The sequence below is a fragment of the Chiloscyllium plagiosum genome, chromosome 28 (assembly GCF_004010195.1).
Source record: "Chiloscyllium plagiosum isolate BGI_BamShark_2017 chromosome 28, ASM401019v2, whole genome shotgun sequence".
In the NCBI taxonomy this organism is placed as follows: Eukaryota; Metazoa; Chordata; class Chondrichthyes; order Orectolobiformes; family Hemiscylliidae; genus Chiloscyllium; species Chiloscyllium plagiosum.
Window position 1 is genome coordinate 18,003,154 of NC_057737.1, and position 19,949 is coordinate 18,023,102.

Sequence of the window (19,949 nt, forward strand, 5' to 3'; positions counted from 1 at the left end):
GATCTCAACAAAAAAAAAATGCAAGCAGGACTTTAAATACAATGTGCACGAGCTCCATGTGACAGGACATCACCATTAAATAAATAAATACATTATGGCAGATACAACAGCGAAGTAGAGTTAGCATTAATAATGATATAAAGAGAGAAATTAAACAGTGAAATAAAAAAGTTTAAAAAATAAGCAAACAATTCTAAATAAAATTGAAATTAATTTTGATGACCATCACAAGTGAGAAAGTTGTGTTTAAAACATCCAGTTAAGATTATTGATTTACAGGTTTTAGGTTCACTAAAATTAAATTAGTTTAGAGATTACAATTCCATAGAGTCATGGACACGTACAGCACGGAAATAGACCCTTCAGTCAACTCACCCGTGCCAATCAGATATCCAAACCTAATCCAGTCCCATTTGCCAGTACTTGGCCAATATGCCTTTAAACCCTTCCTCTATTCATATCCTGATTCCTGATGAAGGGGCTTTGCCCAAAATGGTCGACTCTTCTGCTCCTTGGATGCTGCCTGACCTGCTGTGCTTTTCCAGCATCACATTCTCAACTCTAATCTCCAGCATCTGCAGTCCTCACTTTCGCCTTGCCTATTCATATACCCATCTGGATGCTTTTTAAATGCTGCAACTGTACCATCCTCCACCACTTCCTCCGGCAAGTCACTCCATACACAAGAAGTTGCCCCTTAGGTTCCTTTTATATCTTTCTCCTCTCATGCTAAACCTATGCCTTCTAGTTCTGGACTCCCCCACTCCCAGGGAACAGGAAAACACTCTTTTGGGACGGAAGAACTATATACACCCAAATGTTACCCCGATATCCTGAAGTACTTCACAGGTTCACAACACAAAACTCCATGCACTGGAATGTTAAAATGAGTGACCAGAAGCTGACTAACAGCAAAAACTGATCTCAACAGATTAGTAAGAAATTGAAATTCAATAGTTTAACATACTAATTCAATGTAATTAAGGACTTAAGCTACTGGCTTTGTTACTTGATAACTGACATTAATTCAGTTGAAAGAAGAGCAGCAATGATGGGCTTCAGTCATATGACAGTGCACAATTAAATACAGTCTTTAACCCACCAGTTAAGCAAGAGATAAAAAGTTGATCAAGTTTAACTCTAATGTTATGAGCATGTCCAGTGGTCCAACTTCTCGCTAACATATGGCTTTAGGGTAAATAATGAACCTGACAACCATTAGACTGTCTGAATGGCACTGCAAAAGCAGGGAAATAAATGCAAATCCAAGGTGCATGTTGACATTTTGCAAACTCAATTCTTAAGGCATATGTGCAACGTTCTAAAGCCTTTTCAGTCTGGTCAATGGTAAAAATCATTAAGTATTTAATTAATAGGCAATGTGACAATATCTTGAACTAAATGCCCATTGCTCCATTTGAAACAGTTCAGGAATCTCTACTGGATGTATACCAATACTGCACATTGTATGTAAATCAGGACAAATCTTTGAAGTGTTTTCATTTTCAAATATAGAAAAATTTACCTTTGAGATGTTTAGATGCATTTTAAGCTTGAATGGAATGTCTCACAAAGAATCATAGAATCCCTAGTGTGGAGACAAGCCATTTGGCCCTTCAAGTCCATGCCAATACTCCAAGATGGAAGAATGGAGACTGGAACACATTTTTAAAAATGCCTGTAGTTGAAATTTCAACAGACTGTTTCAGAAGAGAAAAGAGGACAAAAGGCAAAACATCTGTTGGAGCATTTACCCTGCAAACCATTTGTATGCAAGAAATCAGCCCAATTATATGATAGAATTCTATTATTTTATGAAATGCCTCAGTTGCAACTTAAAGTTGCCATAGAAATTAATTGGAATCTTAAAACAATACTGAAAATGTACAGACTAAAGTAGCAGAGGTTTCTAGATTTAAAGGAATTCCTTGGCGGGATTAGAAAAGAATTTGATAGCGAACTGTTTCACATTGTTCCAGAAGTAAACCTTCTCCTCCCACCAACCACGAATACCAATTACAGTGGCAAAGTTAAAAGAAAAAAATCACAACTCCAGGTTACAGTCCAACAGGTTCATTTGGAAGTACTAACTTTCAGAGCGCTGCTCTGAAAATCAGTGTGAAAATCAGTGTGATTTTTAACTCTGTTCACCCCAGTCCAACACTAGCACCTCCGCATCATAACTACAGTGACAACAGATGGGACAGATTATTGAGTAATAAAACTATCCCTTAGTACTTATCATACAAAATTTCAAGATAAATATAAGCTCAGTCTATGGCATTTCCTGGCAACAGCAAAGAATGTACCAGCCTCCACATTTTTGAAACTGCTTCATGAAAGCAACTACAATACATATGTCGTGTGGAAAGTTAGAATCTCTGAGGCAAGTTATGCAACTTGTACCAGCTCTTCAAATTTGGAAGAACAAAATATAACTTTGACCATAAACCACAGTCTCAAACTCTGTCACAAGATTTCAATTCTCTCCAAATCTACAAAACTGACAAAATTCTTATAAACATGCCCTTTTGAAAGGAGCTCTGAAATGAATTGCAAAAGACTAAAATTGCAAGCTTTCATCTGTGCCCATGATCAAAAATCCAATGACTCCCAATGTTTCTGAAATGAATAGAATTTTGAACAGCCTTCGAAAAGTATTAGTTTTCTTTTTTAAAAAGAAAATTGATCCAATACGATTGCTAAAATAAGAAAAACCTAAATGCATTCAATATCCTGTAGAATTACTTAAAAAGAATAAGCTATTTTATACTTGCTTCCTACCATATCACAAATAATACTCTGATGCAGACTGCGTAGTCCTATGAACATCAGAATTTCTACCTTCTGACATTTGAATTGGAACCATCTGCTGGTCTGGGCCCAACGTGTTTAATAAAGCTTTGATAATGATCAAAAAGTGATTGATAAAACAGTATCCTTTAGTAACGATACAAGGACTCCCTCTCCAATGATGATTTACAACAATGCCCCAAAGGACTGCTTCTTACAATGTCCAAGTACTGAAGTCAATAGAATATATAGTTAGTTGATACTCAAAATGTTGCTTTAAAAACTTCAGAAATATAATCCAACATTCCAACAGTTTATGGCTGATAGTAAATGTTACTTCACTCCCTTTTTATACCCATACCAAACTAAAACTGTTCAATTTCAAGTCTTGAAAATTTCGGTTGACTCTGTATTCACACTGTATTGTGGAAGGCACTACCAGGTTTCCATTCTCTCATGTGTGAATAAATACTCCCTGATCTTTTATCTGATTGACCAAACACATTTCGTATCAACCCCTTATTCTAAATTTCTAGAAGAAATAGTCTTTACAGGGAAACCATCAAATCCATATATAATTTTAAACACCTCTTTTCGATGACCCCTCAACTATTTATGGGTCCGGCACGGTGGCTCAGTGGCTAGCACGGCTGTCTCACAGCGCCAGGGACTCTGGTTCGATTCCAGCCCAGCCTTGGGCTGTGATATGTTTGCACATTCTCCCACTGTCTGCATGGGTTTCCTCTGGGTGCTCCGGTTTCCTCTCATAGTCCAAAGATGCGCAGGTCAGTTGGAATGGCCATGCTAAATTGCCCATAGTGTTCAGGGATGTGTAGGTTAGGTGCATTAATTATGGTTAAATGTAGGGTAGGGGGAAGTGGGTCTGAGTAGATTACTCTTCAGAGGGTTGGGTGTAGACTTGTTGGGCCAAATGGTCTGTGTCCACACTGTAGGGATCCTATGATTCTATATGAAACAACTGATGCAACTTGCCTTCATAGCTCTACATCAACATGGGCACGATGGGCCAAAGGACCTGTTTCTTTGTTGTATGACTGTGACTCAAACACTTTACTGCCAGGCATGCTTCTGCTGAAGCCGTTCTAAATCACCTTCAAGCCAGAGAACAAAATAACTCTGAAGAATTAGACTGAATTTCTTTCAATGAAAGGGGTCTTGCAGGTAAGGCTGACGAACTCAGTGCAGGCTTGGTAACATGGGATTGGGACTGCATAGCTATTACAGAAACTCAGCTGAGGGATGGACAGGACTAGCAGCTCAATGTTCTGGGTTTCAGATGCTATAGGAAGAAAAGAAAAAGAAGACAAAAAAAAAAGTTGGAGTGGCAATTTTGATGAAGGAAAATATTGCTGCTATAAATGGAGAAGATATTTCTGAAAAACTGATCAATGAAGGTGCATGGGTTGAAATTAGAAATAAAAAGGAAATGATCACCTTGATGGAATTGTACTATAGACTCCCCAAAAGTCAGAGGGAAATTGAGGAACCAATAGGTACAGAGATCTCAGATATATGTAAGAACAATTTTAATTTTCCAAATATTGATTGGGACTTCCATATATGTTAAATCATGAAGAACTTGTTAAGATATTGATAAAGAAAATATTCTTGAACACATGTGCCTACTAGAGAAGGAGAAAAACTTGACCTTCTCTTGGGTAATAAGACAGGCAATTGACAAGTGATTTTAGGGGAACACTTTGGGTCTCGTGATCATAATTTAATTGGTTTTAAAATAGTTATAGAAAAAGACAAGACTTCCATAAAAAATATTTTAATTGGAATAAGGGAAATTTTAATAGTTTGAGACAAGTTTCAAAAATTGATTGGCGTAGACTGTTTGCAGGACATTTGATCTGTAGGATGCTTTCAAAAGTGTGATAAGAAAGTTCAGAGTCTTTATGTTTCTGTTAGAGCGAAAAGGTAAGGCTGATAGGATTACAGACCAATGGATGAATAAAGATGTTGAGGTTTAGTCAAGAATAAAAAGGAATCATATATAAGATATAAATAACAAGATTCAAATGAATCTCTTCAACAGTGTAAAGGGTGTCAGATAATTTGTAAGATTGAGATCAGGAAGGTAAAAAGAGAATGAGATAGTCTTGGCAAATAAGATTAAGAATAATCCAAAGAGATTCTACAAGTACATTAAGAGTGAGCGAGAGCGAGGCTGAAAGGCCCCTTAAAGAGCAAAGCAGTTGACTTTGTGTTGGACCTCACGAAGTGGGAGAGTTTTCAGTTTTTATTGTGGAAAAAGAAAGGGAGGCTAAAGAACTCAGGGAAATAATACTGATGTCTTGAAAACAGCTCACATTACAGAAGAGAAAGAGCTGGAGGTCTTCGAACATATAAAAATAGATAAGTCTCCAGTACCTGATCTAGAATGTCCCAGAATTTTGTGGAACGTTAGGGAGGAAATTGTGGGGCCCCTTGCAGAAATATTTGTATCAATCTATAAATGTGGGTAAGGTGCTGAATGACTGGAGTGTAGCTAATGTTGCACCTTTGTTTAAGAACAGAACTGTAGAGTTGTGACTGACTTCTGCAGTGGTTAAGTTGCTGGAAGTGATCCTGAAAGATACGATTTGTATGCATTTGGATAGTCAAGGAATGATTAGGGATAGTCAGCATGGTTTTGTGCAAGGGAAATCATGTCTTACAAACTTAATTGAGTATTTTTGAGGAAGTAACCAAGAAGATTGATGAGAGCAAAGTGGTAGACATTGTTTATTTGGACTTGAGTAAACTCTTTGACAAGGTTCCGCATGACAGACTAATTAGTAAAGTTAGATCACATGGGATTCAGGATGAGCTTGCCAACTGGATTCAAAATGGCGTAATGGCAGGAAACAGTGACGTGGTGGGTTATGTTTAGGACTAGAGGCCACAGGGATCAGTGCTGGGTCCACTTTTGTCTGTCATTTATATACATGATTTAGATAAGAATATAGAGAGCGTGGCTAGTAAGTTTGCAAATTACACCAAGATTGATGGCATAGTGGACAGTGAAAGAGGTTATCTAAGATTACAAAGATATTTGTGTCAATTGGGTCAATAGCTGAGGAGTGGGGGGATGGAGTTTAATTTGGATAAAGTAAAATAAACAAAGGCAACACTTATTCAATTAGAAGTAAGGCCTTGTGTAGTGTTGTAGAACAGAGACACCTAGGCGTTCAGGTACACAATTCTTTGAAATTTGCATCACACGGATAGGGTAGTTAAGAAGCTAATTAGCACACTTGCCTTCATTGTTCAGACCTTTTGAGTATAGGAATTGGGATATTATGTTGAAGTTGTAGATGATGTTGGTGAGGCCTCTTCTGGAGTACTGTGTCCAGTTTTGGTCTCCCCGTTATAGGATGGATACTATTATGCTTGAGAGGGCTCAGAGATTTACCAGGATGTTGCTAGGAATGGCAGGGTTTGAGTTATAAAGAATATGTTGGGACATTTGTTTTGAAGCTGGGGGTTGAGAGGTGACCTTATAGAGGTTTATAAAATCATTACGGGCCCAGATATGGTGAATGTTATGTGCTTTTTCCCACGACTGGAGCATTTCAAGACTAAGGGGAATATTTTGAGAGGAGAAAGATTTTTTAAAAAACAAAAGAGATGAGGGACATATTGTCATTCCCTGCGACGCCGATGACCCCCCCCCCTCCCCAAGAGAGATGGCTCACTGCCAGAGCAAGTGATTGATGTTGGTACAGTTACAATGTACTTTGCCAGATGTCTTTTAAACATGAACAAGAAAGGTTTAGAGGGATATGGGCCAAGCATAGACACGTAGGACTAGTTTGGTTTTGAATTATGGCTGGCAAGGACTGGTTGGTCCAAAAGGTCTGTTTCCATGCTAGATGACTCTATAGCCCTCCTAACTTGCAGTACACAAAATTAAATGCAATACTCAAGCTGAGGTCTGATAACAGTTCTGCATCGATGAAGCTGCAGATCCTTATGGTTTTATTTCAACTTGCCTTGAATAGAAGTCCTGTACATGAATACCTCGAGCACTTTGCTCCTCTACAGCGCCTCTCTTCAATAATATAGGAGAAAGGGCCAGCTCTACTTTCTTTACACTAAGAATATTGTTGAAACTATTCAATTGAAGCTATCCTTCAGTGAAGTGCAATGCAAAATAATTTTGCAACGCTTTCTATCTTTCGTGTTGAAAAAGAATGAGGTAGCAAGATGCATTAAGAAACCTATGCTTAATCAGGAAAACAAAGCTATGAAGGCTATATGTGCAGTGGTCATTGCCTTGTGTACTTTAGAAGTCTGCACTGTTGCACAAAGAACAAATTTCAAATATATTTCAAAATTTTTTTTGTCATAAATAGTAGAAAGGACAGCAACTCAAATAAAGAATTAATTAATTTCCTCATTGTGTACAATATAAAGAAGTGGGTCAACCTGGAATGCTTTTCTTGATTCTGCATGACAATATTTCAAAGTGCCCTCTTGTTGTGGAATGTACCAGAGAGGGACAGGGAAAAACAGGCTAGTACAGAAATTCTTGGCAAATCAATGAGAAAGAACCAAATTAATCTTGACAATTAAAGTACATGCTAGTTTTATTACATATTGATAGAGCAGTCATGTTTGACAAGACATTCATTCTTCTCCTTACCCACACCCAGTAGTTAAGTACAAAAGTTCTCTTTGTCATGCATATGCTACTAAATGTATTCTTACTTATTTTCCTCTGTACTCCATACTTCAAAATTAAATAGCATCTTCCAAATCAGAATTGGAAAGTCATACCAAAATGTTGACTTCAATTTGCTACTCCATGAATTCAGAGGTTCAAATTATGCACAGCTCTGGAATAAACTCCAGTGCCCCTGCTTGATTATGCACCCTAAATCCAAATTTAGAAGGAAGAACCAAGTGCACATCAATTGTATTAAAAATGTAATGGCAAATTTAACATATTACATAGTGATGTATTAAATAGGTATTTGGTACATTTCACATGATGCTGTAAAGAAAAGCAAGCTTTACACAGACTAACTGGATATTTCAGTTTGCAAACTGAAGAGATCCCTGCCACTTCTTGAAGTCCACTCAACAAATTACCAAACTATAGTACCCACCAAAGACATAAGGAGGAAAAAAATACTTGAATTCTAAGAGCCCATCTACAATAATTTATAAATAATTTGACTCAAATTTCCACAGGCACTTGTAGATTTAACAACATATCACAAATTCCAGTGGAATCATGCTGTTATTGGAACTGGAACAACATTACTTGTGATAAGAATTTTAAAAAAGTCTCATTATGTGGAATTTCTCAAAATGAATACCTTTTAAAGATACAGTTTTAAACCACTAATATGACAAATTTCATCACAAAGTACTCAATTATGACTTAAAAATTATACACACACTTATTTTCATATTGTGTTTACAACATGGATACCATCGACACCACCAACTACTAGCTCAAACTGGAGAGGATCTCCAAGAATATCGCGCATACCGACACAGATGTCAAGTTTCTGCAGAAATGGATTACGAATCACAAACCCACTCAAGTCGACTTACAACACAAAGACATAACAGCAATTTAGGTTTGTTCCATATATCGTTTTAATTGCATGACACTGTGATCTTTGTTCTAAATTCTGTCTTATGATCCTGCCCCACTAGTTACCTGAAGGTAATACTTCTAAATAATCCTGCTGGACTATAACCTGGTGTGTGATTTTTAACTATTTTCCCATTGTTAAGTCTATTTACCTAATTTACATGGAATAACACTCAATGTAAAATCATGGCTATTTAAACACTAAGATGGGTTTCTCATTCCGATATGATTTTTGATCAAAACAGCATTTTATTCTATAATGTCCAAAAATGTGTCAATAATGTAATATGTCAAATTCATTAAACTTTCCACTTACTATACCACTTCACAGACCAAATCAGTAGCTGAATGATGACAAAACAAAACACAGAAAAACTTCTATATGCCAAATATTTTGGTATGCCAAAGTCTAAAGAAAAGACTTGACAAATAAAAAAGGTCCATTGCAAAATATTTTACGTACACAGACAAAGGTGGCACGATGGCTCAGTGGTTAGCACTGCTGCTTCACAGCACCAGGGTCCCAGGTTTGATTCCAGCCTCGGGTGACTGTCTGTGTGGAGTTTACACATTCTCCCCGTGTCTGCATGGATTTCCTCCCACAGTCCAAAGAGGTGCAAGTCGGGTAAATTGGCCATACTAAATTGCCCATAGTGTTAGGTGCATTAGTCAGAGGGGAAATGGGTCTGGGTGAGTTACTCTTTGGAGGGTCGGTGTGGACTGATTGGGCCGAAGGGCCTGTTTCCACACCGTGGGGAATCTAATCATAGTCAAGCCATTAACACTTTGGGTTTCATATAGAAATACAGATAATAACAAAGAGGTCATGATAAGTTTGTGGAGGGCAATGATCAAGTCAAAGCTAGAGCACCATGTGCAGTCTTGGGTGCCCAATTTCCCTGCTGAGGAATTAGTGACAAGGGGTCATCAATTCGCTAAGAGTGACAAAAGAACTTGAGAGAAATGACTCTATGCAGAAAGTGTAACAAATGCTTTGCAATGGCAAATGTTTTCAGAAGTTGTGTGTTGAGAAGAACACGTCGATAATGTCAAAGTTTTAGGGTGAAAGCTAGGCAATGTGTTTTGCATTAGTTGAGAAATGAACGGATGTGGACAAGTTAGGGCAACTGGGCTCCTGCTGAGTGGTTAACAGCAATCGTTGCATTCAGCTCTAGGGCAGTCTAGCAATTTGATTTTACTCATCTTAACTCTAGTTTCTAATAAATGAAGTGGAAGGAGGAAACAAAAACTGCATTTATGCCACCAATTTGACATAACAGCAACAAAGTGGGAGGAGTGACACAAAATGGGAACTCAATTGTCTATTAGGCAGGGAAGCTACTCTTGTACCACTTTTACCATGAGGTGCAAATGAATGATAATAAATTCAGCAAGTTTACTTTTTTGTTATGATTACTGATTAGATTAGATTAGATTACTTACAGTGTGGAAACAGGCCCTTAATGGTGTTTTTCTATTATTCTGGTCTCTTTCCACTTAATACTTTTGTTGAAGGAGGAATATATTGGGATTTATTAGAAAGGAACATTTCTTCAATGTTTTGTATAATTGTCAGTATCACAATTCTCACATCCCCAACCCAGACACACACACGCGATAGACAAAGACCCACATGCACACACATTTTGTGAAGTGAATTTGTACTTTCAGGGTTACATTGTACTTTGCTCAATAACTGCATGCATTCATGTAGAACTCCGTTATCTCACTTTTTAGATTAGAATCAATCTAAACATCATGGCATAGACAGAGAACACAGGGGGTCAACACCTTCAACATATTGTCTAGCTATCACCATTGTTAACAGCTAACCTGAGAATGCAACTTTTTTAAAAAAGGTTTTGTGATTTACACTTGAAAGAAGTGAAACTATCACTGTATTCTAACAGATGAAAGGCTTAACAGACAATCAGTTTTTCAATGTATAATTTCAGTTACATCACACTGTAAATTTTTGCTATAAATTCTGTGCATTAGGATTGAGCCCTCCACTACCATCTGATGAAGGAGTGTCGCTCCGAAAGCTAGTGTGCTTCCAATTAAACCTGTTGGACTATAACCTGGTGTTGTGTAATTTTTAAACTTTGTACACCCCAGTCCAACACCAGCATCTCCAAATCATGACTATTATACATGCATTTGGGGACTGGATACAAGATTATATTTATAATACTGTCTGATCAGTTCACCAGTGATCATACACATTGGTAGTTTTATTGAACTCTAAAGCAAATAAACAAACATTTCATTCTTTAATCAAGATATTTAACACTGCAATGTTCATCAGGATACCTGCCTTTGTCACAGCATTTAAAATGGAAATAATCAAGTAAAAAGGGAGTTCATACCTCAGAAACTCAACTTTTCAAAATGCATTTCACTAACTGCTTCCAATACTTATTTATGCAAAAAATGTTTCCCTAGTGCAAGTTGCTGTTTTTAAAAGATTTTCATATTGTTGGAAACCAGATGGTTTGGAGTTTTATTCAATTAGAAGATATCTAACCTGTTTGCTCAGCTCAAAAGACATTAGTGATAATGTGCACAGAACTGCACTGTTTGACAAAAGAAAACATTCTGCTTAGGTTCTCTTGTTTCACATTCATCTGAAATGAAGAAACAAAAATTCAATTTGTAGTCCATAAATATTTTAATTTGACTCACCTACAATCTCAGAATTTTATTGATGTAGCCATGAAACTGCGTAGCTTGAAAGCAAACTACTTTAGTACTGTCCCACAAAATTAGTGAAAATAAGTAAATTTAATTGTAATTAAGTGTGCCTATTCAATCACTCACTTTCATTTTAAAATTATAAAGAAAAGGCAGTTTGTCAAAGCCAATTCCACGCTAAAGGCAACCATTATTAACAGTTTCACAATCGAGCATTCAGGCAACTTCACACCAAAAGGTACATGACAAGAGTCTCTAATTATATTGAGGTGCTCAATCATGCCATTCGGAAATTTTTTTTTAAAGCCTGTGGTTTCTGAAAATCAAAATGAGTTTCTCAAATGGACATAAAATGTACAAAATGAAATTAGCTATTACTTTGTAGATTTAATGGAATAATTCACAAGAGTTACATGTTAAAACCAAGTTCAGACAGAAATAAAGAGAATGCATGGGGTGTGGACATCCCTGTCCATTCCTAATTACCCAGAGGACAACTAAGAATCGCCACCGTTCTAGAGTCACATGTAGGCCAGACAAGTAAGGATATCATATTTACTCTGCTAAACAACAATAGTGAACCAGATGGGCTTATTTTTATTTCAATTTTCTTTTACTGAATTCAAATTAGACCATCTGCCATGAGGAGATTCAAACCCATGGGGTTCTGGAATACTCAGTGATATTACAACTCTGCCATCGTCCTGGTATACATAACAGAGGCAAAGTAGATTTGAATTAAGAAAGTTTCTACGTTGAGATAGATATTTTTTTACAAATCTACTAACTAAAGGAGCCTGGGGGGGGGAAGCATTTGGTATTATGCAAAATATAAGTTAGGTCGTGCACAATGGGCCTATTAATGCATTAGAATCACTGGCTTTAAAGCTCAAACTGTTTTTATTTGACATCCTTGACTTTACCTGCATTTTTTCAAGTCTGACTAGCCAAATGATCACTTAAATTGCAAAGTTTTTCCAGAAGAAAGGCCTTTTATTTGAATTCACATAGTAGAACAGTGGTACCATTTGGATAATTTGACAGGATACAAACTGAGATAATGCAGGAAAAAAAATCAAGTTGCAAAATGAGCCGATGAGGTACAGACAAATGGGTACATCTCATAGTTCTCTAAATAAACCTACAGTAGTCTAGTCTCATTTGGACTAGACAGATCTCAGTTTTAGTTCCTCTCTCCTGCTGCCATGCTCACATTACAAGGGAAGCAAAGTGTCTATAATTAGCAGGTATAATGCAGAGTCAGTACATGTATAAATCTACCATAGCCAAGAATACAGCAAAGAATTTGAAGTTGCAATGTAAAAAGAGCTAAGCGAGCTAAAAGAAATACTGGCCCATATCATGTTTATTTTTGGCTGTCAATTCCATCAAGTTTCAGAGGGTTCTTTGCCAGAATGCTAGCAAGCTTTCTCACTGCATCCAATCAAACTCACCTTAACTATCTACGCCATCCCAACGACACCCCTCACATTGATCCTAGTCCCATTCTACCACTCACCCTAAATGCAACAACTTACCACTGTTGGGATATCCTGGAACAGACTGGCACCCCTACTACCAGTGCCATGTTTAAAAGGTTGTTGTGCATACAAGCAGTGTTAGCCCATAGCCGTCCTGCATGGTTCCTGACGTTTGCCCCAGACATGGTAGGTGAGGCAAAAATCGAAGTCACATTTTACTGGCAGGTACATGGAAACAGGGTAATGCAAAAGTAAGACATTACTTCCACCATGAGAGGCAACAGAGGCCACATCAGACCATGCTAGCCTGATCCTAGATTGTTACCCTGCTCAATATAGTTTCAGCCTCTAAAGAAAAGTACAGCAATGCAGGATGATGATCAATGACCTTCTCCATTAGTGCCATCTTTTGTCAATACCTCTTACTCTCGCTGCTACACCATCCACCAACCACAAAAGGCTCATGTTCTAAGACTAATCAATGTTGCTCACAACATCCTCCCTCACTCACCCGTCCCCACCCCAGTCCCAATATCACTAAATCCTGCACACATTTGTTGCAATGCCCACTCAGTTGCTTGGGACACTTCTCCACCTGCAAAGGTAACAACAGTGCCACACACTTATCTCCCTTAACAGTGGGGTAGCATGGCGGCTCAGTGGTTAGCACTGCTGCCTGACAGCACCAGGGTCCCAGATTCATTTCCAGCCTCGGGCGATCGTCTGTGTGGAGTTTGCACATTCTCCCTGTGTCTGCATGGGTTTCCTCCCACAGTCCACAGATGTGCAGGTCAGATGAATTGGCCATGCTAAATTGCCCATATAGTGTTAGGTGCATTAGTCAGAGGGAGGTGGGTCGCTCTTCGGAGGGTCGGTGTTGACTGGTTGGGGGGGGTGTGGGGGGGGGGGGGCTGTTTCCACTCTGTGGAGTATCTAATCAGTTACCTTTCCCTTATTCCAAGGGGAAAGCAACCCACAATAGGGCAGAAAGTGTCAAAATGAGCATTGTGCTACTCAATTTTTGACTCCTAGCTAGAGAGAATCCTGACTCCAACTGCCTGACCACATCAAGCCCCTCTACTGATACTGAAGGCTGCCCTCGACCTAATGTGTCAGGACATCCTGACCAAAAGCTTTTGACTTGACTGAGGACTGCTAACAACCATGATAAAACTTCTTGGTTTTGTATCGACACTAAACAGTACAGCCATTTTTCAGCATTGTGAACCTGGTATTTCTGGCTGAGGGACACGGTGTAAAATGGCAAGGCAAGACAAGGTAGCAACACAGAGTTCAGGGAAAGGTAGTTCTTCTATAACGCGATGGCTGCATTCTTGTGCAACCCCATATTATGGAAACATCATGCTTTAGAAACAGCACTTAAACTGTTGGTGATGCAATCAACTTGTGGGTGGCATAGTGGTTAGCACTGCTGCCTCACAGCGCCGGAGACCCGGGTTCAATTCCCACCTCAGGCGACTGACCGTGTGGAGTTTGCACGTTCTCCCCGTGTCTGCGTGGGTTTCCTCCGGGTGCTCCGGTTTCCTCCCACAGTCCAAAAAAAAAAAAAATGTGCAGGTCAGGTGAATTGCCCATGCTAAATTGACTGTAGTGTTAGGCAAGGGGTAAATGTAGGGGTATGGGTGGGTTGCGCTTCGGCGGGTCGGGGTGGACTTGTTGGGCCGAAGGGCCTGTTTCCACACTGTAATGTAATCTAATCTAATCTATTATAGCCAACACACGTTTTTAAACGTTTGTGCTTTAGAAACATCCTTAATTCATCATTCACATTATTTGCATAGAGTCATAGAGACAGACCCTTCAGGCCAACTTGTCCATGCCAACCAGATATCCCAACCCAATCTAGTCCCACCTGCCAGCACCTCCAAGCTCTTCCAGATGCCTTTTAAATGGTGCAATCATACAAGCCTCCACCACTTCCTCTGGCAGCTCAGTCCATAAACGTACCACCCTCTGCATGAAAAGTTGCCCCTCAGGCCTCGCTTATATTTTTCCCCTCTCACCCTAAATCTATGCCTTCTAGTTCTGCACTCCCCCACCCCAGGGAAGAGACGTCTATAAAATCATGCCCCTCCGTGATTTTATAAACCTCTATAAATGTCACTCCTCATCCTCCAAAGCTCCAGGGAAACAGCCCCAGCCTGTTCAACCTCTCCCTATAGCCCAAATCTTCCAACCCTGGCAACATCCTTGTAAATCTTTTCTGAACCCGTTCACATTTCACAACATCCTTCTTGATAGGAAGGAGACCAGAATTGTACGCAATATTCCAACAGTAGCCTAAACAATGCCCTGTGCAGCCACAACATGACCTTCCAACTCCTGTACTCAATACTCTGACCAATAAAGGAAAGCACACCAAACGCCTTCTTCACTATCCGATCTACCTGCGACTCCACATTCAAGGAGCTATGAACCTGCACTCCAAGGTCTCTTTGTTCAGCAACACTCCCTCGGACCTTACCATTAAGTGTATAAGCCCTGCTAAGATTTGCTTTCCCAAAATGCAGCACCTCCCATTTATCTAAATTAAACTCCATCTGCCATTCAGCCCATTGGCCAATCTGATCAAGATCCCATTGTAATCAGAGGTAACCTTCTTCACTGTCCATTACACCTCCAATTTTGGTGTCATCTGCAAACTTAGTAACTATACCTTACGCTCACATCCAAATCATTTATGAAGATGAAGTGGACACAGCACCGATCCTACAAAATGGGGATTACAGTAGAAAGACCTGTAAGCTCAAAGGGACTGAGTGCGAAGATAGCAAGCAGACAGGCCAGAAATGCAGCCTGGTTCAGCTCAGTAGCTGGGTGTGGCCTGGAGTACAAAGAGTGCTTGCTGCAGCATTACAATGATAGTTGCCATTGTGCCCTGACATGCAACATTGTTGTTAAGTTTGCAGATGACACAAAGATAGGTGGAAGGACAGATATTGTTGAGAAGGCAGAGGGGCTTCAGAAGGACCTGGATAGGCTATGGGGGTGGCAAAGAAGTGCCAGATGGAATAGAAATTTATCAAAGTGTAAGGTTATGTACTTTGGTAGGAAGAATAGAGGCATAGATTATTTTCTAAATGGGGAAAGGCTTTGGAAATCTGAAGCACAAAGGGATTTGGAAGTCCTGGCTCAGGATTCTCTCAAGGTTAACATGCAAGTTCAGTTGGCAGGTAGGAAGGCAAAGGCAAATGCAGTGTTAGCATTCATTTCAAAAAGATTAGAATGTAACAGTTGGGATGTACTGCTGAGGCTGTATAAGATTCTGTTCAGACTGCATTTGGAATATTGAGAGTAGTTTTAGCCCCATATTTAAGGATGGATGTGTGGCTGCTGGAGGTGGCCCCGAAAAGGTTTACAAGAATGAACCCTGGGATGAAGGGTTTGTGACATGAGGAGTAATAGAGGACTTGGTCTGTTTAGAATGAGTGGGGGAGGGACTCTCATTTAAGCTTAGAGAATACTGACAGGATAGAGTGGACGCAGAGAAGATGTTTCCACGAGAAGAGGATCCGAGGAGACTAGGATCCGAGGAGACTAGGATCCGAGGAGACTAGGACTCAAAGCAAACAAACAACCCTTTAAAACTGAGATGAGGGGGAGGAATTTCTTCAGCCAAAAGGTGGTGAATTTGTAGAATTTATTGCTGGAAATTGGAGATGCGTCATGAGGGTTCTTAGAGGCCAAATCATATTAGATACAAATGCCCGTGAATGAGGAGAGCATGTTCCATGTGTACAAGCTTGAAACTTTATTGCTGGAACAGCACAGCAGGTCAGGCAGCATCCAGGGAACAGGAGATTTGACGTTTCGGGCACAGGCCCTTCTTCAGGAAGGGCCTGTGCCCGAAACGTCGAATCTCCTGTTCCATGGATGCTGCCTGACCTGCTGTGCTGTTCCAGCAATGAAGTTTCAACTTTGATCTCCAGCATCTGCAGACCTCACTTTCTCCATGTGTACAAGCCACATGCCCAAAAGATATTGGTGCTTAGTGGCAAGCAGAGGTTGTCAGGTACTCACCCTGATTTCCATGTCAAACATTCTCACCATCCAGGTTGTTGTGGTGGTAGAAAAGAAAGCTGCATATTAAATGAGGCAAGATCTGCAGTTAATAAGGCTGTTAATATGCAATAATCTGTTAATAGGCAACTCATCACTGCCTAACGAGGCCTGAAATGTAGTTAAAAGATACAATGTGTTGTTGCTAGGATTGTAACAGTCCTCAATGGACTTTTTGCATTATTCTGCTCCATTCCTCACTATAGCCCATGCCTTTCAAAGTCCCATAAAGATTTTGCTCTCCATGATACCTGTTAAATCTTATGAATGCAAATACCCAATCTTACATTAAAAATTGCATCATGCCCTACAATGTCTATCACATCAGCATTTCTCAAAAACATTTGTTGCAACACCACAAAATGCAGAATCAAATCTCTCACCATAGTCACTCGAGTCCCTCAACAAGTTGAGAAATTGTACATCAGAATTGGTGATTATATTGATTGACAGATCAATAACATGGTATATTGCGATGTTTATGCAAGAGAGTTATGAACTTCAACCCTGTTATTACATGCTTTGAAACAAATAATCTAACTTGCAAGAAATTCCTGTCTAGCACAAGTCCGAAACTAATTAAAACTGTAATCTAAATCACTGCAAATGGGCACAAACCCTTCACATTGGACGATCAGAAGCAAACAATATCACTCCTTAAACTTTGGTTATTTTAGTAACTGCGCATAGGGACACAGCTTTTTATAGAACATGCTCCAGTTCATCATGCCCTATTTAACTAGAGCCAACTGTATAGACAATTTACATGCAAGGAGGATGACTAAAATTTCAAAACTCATACCATTCAGTACAGAAGGGGATTCAGGTCAGCTCACTAGCATCTACCATGTCTACCCAGACCAGACTGACTATATATAGGTAGCTATGTCCAGAATTTTATAGCTAGCAGGCTGTACTCTAACTTTCCTCAGCTGGTCACGAATCGCAAGAACTTGAAATGGGCAGTAACTTTGACCAGGAAAAATAATGACAAAAATAAATCTCTAATTTTCTTACAGAATCATAATTTTCTCCAGTTAGATTAAATCATTAACCTCTTTCCACCATTATGATTTTCCAGGATTCCAGAATGGCAGTATTACAAGATATGCCATTCCCAGTTCAAAAACTGGCAAACTTTCAAACAGTGCTGAGATTAGTGCTGCAGTTCTGTTTCTGCCTTTAACAAAAGTTAAATCTATAATACTGATATCTAGAACATTTACAGTTCCTTTTCCTTCAGCAGTCCAACAGGATTAAGAATGACTTTTTCCCTCCACTGTTGAGTGTATTGAGATATCTGAACAGTCCAATGTTAGATACACATATCCTGCCACAGATTGGGCATATGGTGTTTAATCAAGTGGTTGGGGCTGTTGGGATTTTACATGAATTTACCGCTCCATGCTTTGCCTCCACCTGGGCTTGGAGAGGTGCAAAATAGTTGGTTCCTTCATGGATGCTTCTTCTGTAGTTTAGGCATTTCTTGGGCAAGGAGGTTCTCATGAGTCAGTATGGACGTTGCAGTTTTTTCAGGTAGGCTTTTTGAGGCAATCCTTAGTGTTTCCTCTGCTCTCCCAGTAACTGTGATGAAGCTTAGAGCAGAGAGTTTTGTTTTGGGAGTCTTGGGTCAGGCATGCAGACTAGCTAACACAGCTGAATGAGAGTAACCAGTGTTTGTGCTGGGGACAATGGCCTGAAAGAAAGAACACTGATACTAAAGCACCTATCCTGCTAGCGGATTTGCCCGCACCAAATCTTAACGTCACTCATGATAGTTCTCAAAGGATAAATTCACTGATTTATATTGATTTACAATTCCAGTCTACAAAGAAATTTAGTTCAGAAAACCCCAGATGCACAGCTTGGTCATCTCAACTGTCTCCCCATGCCTTCCATTAACTGTATACTTATACCCAGGGTTTGGGTGAGATTAGCTGCATTCACTCCTCTCAATGATTTGGCTGATTATTAATAGAATGTTTGAAGTAAGGCAAAAATAAGGTTCAAGCCCCTCAGTGTGCTGTGAGTTGATCTTAGACAAAAAGGCATCAGAATAGACAGCTTGGACTCGGTAGGGATGGGGAATAGGTGGAGTCATGGTCTAGGTTGCTGCCTTTCAGTGGATCAAACCTAGGGATGGAAGAGATGGAAGTCATTTCCCAGTAATGAAACTCTCACCATTGGAGATATTAAAAATTGACTGAGACGTGAAGTACTTGACTGAAAACTCGTATGGAAAGTTGAAATCTAGACCTGACAACGTCAGGTATACGGACCAGTTATGATTATTTCAATATAAAAAGGTCCAAAAGCTTAACTGACAATCCTACATTAATTGTCAGTGTAATTCTTTGCACACTCAGGATGTCCAGCAAGTGTTATTCAATTGGAAAAATCACATTTAATGATAGAGATGTTGTCATGAAAATGCGCAATCAGTGCCCACTTGCAACCAGTCAGCACTTCCTGTTAGAATCCTTGCTGATTTTTTCATTATTTTATCCTTTTTGTCATTTTAGTTTGGAGGGATAAATGTAAGCAGAGAGCTGAAGATGGCTTTTGACTGTGATCGGCAACTTGTTTTGAAATAAATAACAAGTTGTTATTTGCTTGAGAGGTTAGGCCTGAAAGTTAACTGCAGATCATCTTTTGTTACAAAGTGCTCCATAGATTTGTATTCTGGAGAGGCCTTGAGCTCAAGCAGATGTTGAACATTAACTGGGAGAGGCCAGAATCTGAACTGGTTTTTGGATCATGATTCAATCAGAAGGATAGTACCTGAAAAAGCAACAGAAGTTTGCTTCCTGGTTGTCCTCTCTTTATCAACTTAAAGTCCAAAGAACAGAATGTCATGAATTAAATGAATATTCCTCAGAGCCTACTAAATGCTATCTGTACACATCTGAGCCATTAGAAACCAAACAAGATATAATCGGTATGCTTGTGCTGTTATAGGAACCCCGCACTACCCGGTTCTACCTCCTTCCCAAGATCCACAAGCCTGACCACCCTGGCTGTCTCAGCATGCTCCTGCCCCACTGAACTCATCTCTACCGACCTCAACACTGTCCTATCCCCCCTAGGAATTCCCCACATACATTCGAGACACCACCCACGCCCTCCACCTCCTCCAAGACTTCCGTTTCCCCGGCCCCCAACGCCTCATTTTCACCATGGATATCCAATCCCTCTACACCTCCATCTGCCATGACCAGGGCCTCCAAGCCCTCCGTTTTTTCCTCTCCCGACGTCCCCAACAGTACCCTTCCACAGACACTCAT

The 19,949-nt window shown here is 39.6% G+C and overlaps 1 protein-coding gene across 5 annotated transcripts in view; it reads right to left on the reverse strand.

Moving 5' to 3' along the window:
- Positions 1–19,949, reverse strand: part of ssh2a (slingshot protein phosphatase 2a) — a 169,203-nt gene that overhangs the window by 54,387 nt on the left and 94,867 nt on the right. Inside the window, exon 1 of one of the 5 annotated variants that reach the window (XM_043718421.1) lies at positions 1,526–1,614. The exons of the other annotated variants lie outside the window; for them this stretch is intronic. The gene's annotated coding sequence lies outside the window, so the exon portion shown is untranslated. Of the gene's footprint in view, positions 1–1,525; positions 1,615–19,949 lie in introns of those variants that run through there. 5 annotated transcript variants of the gene reach the window in all.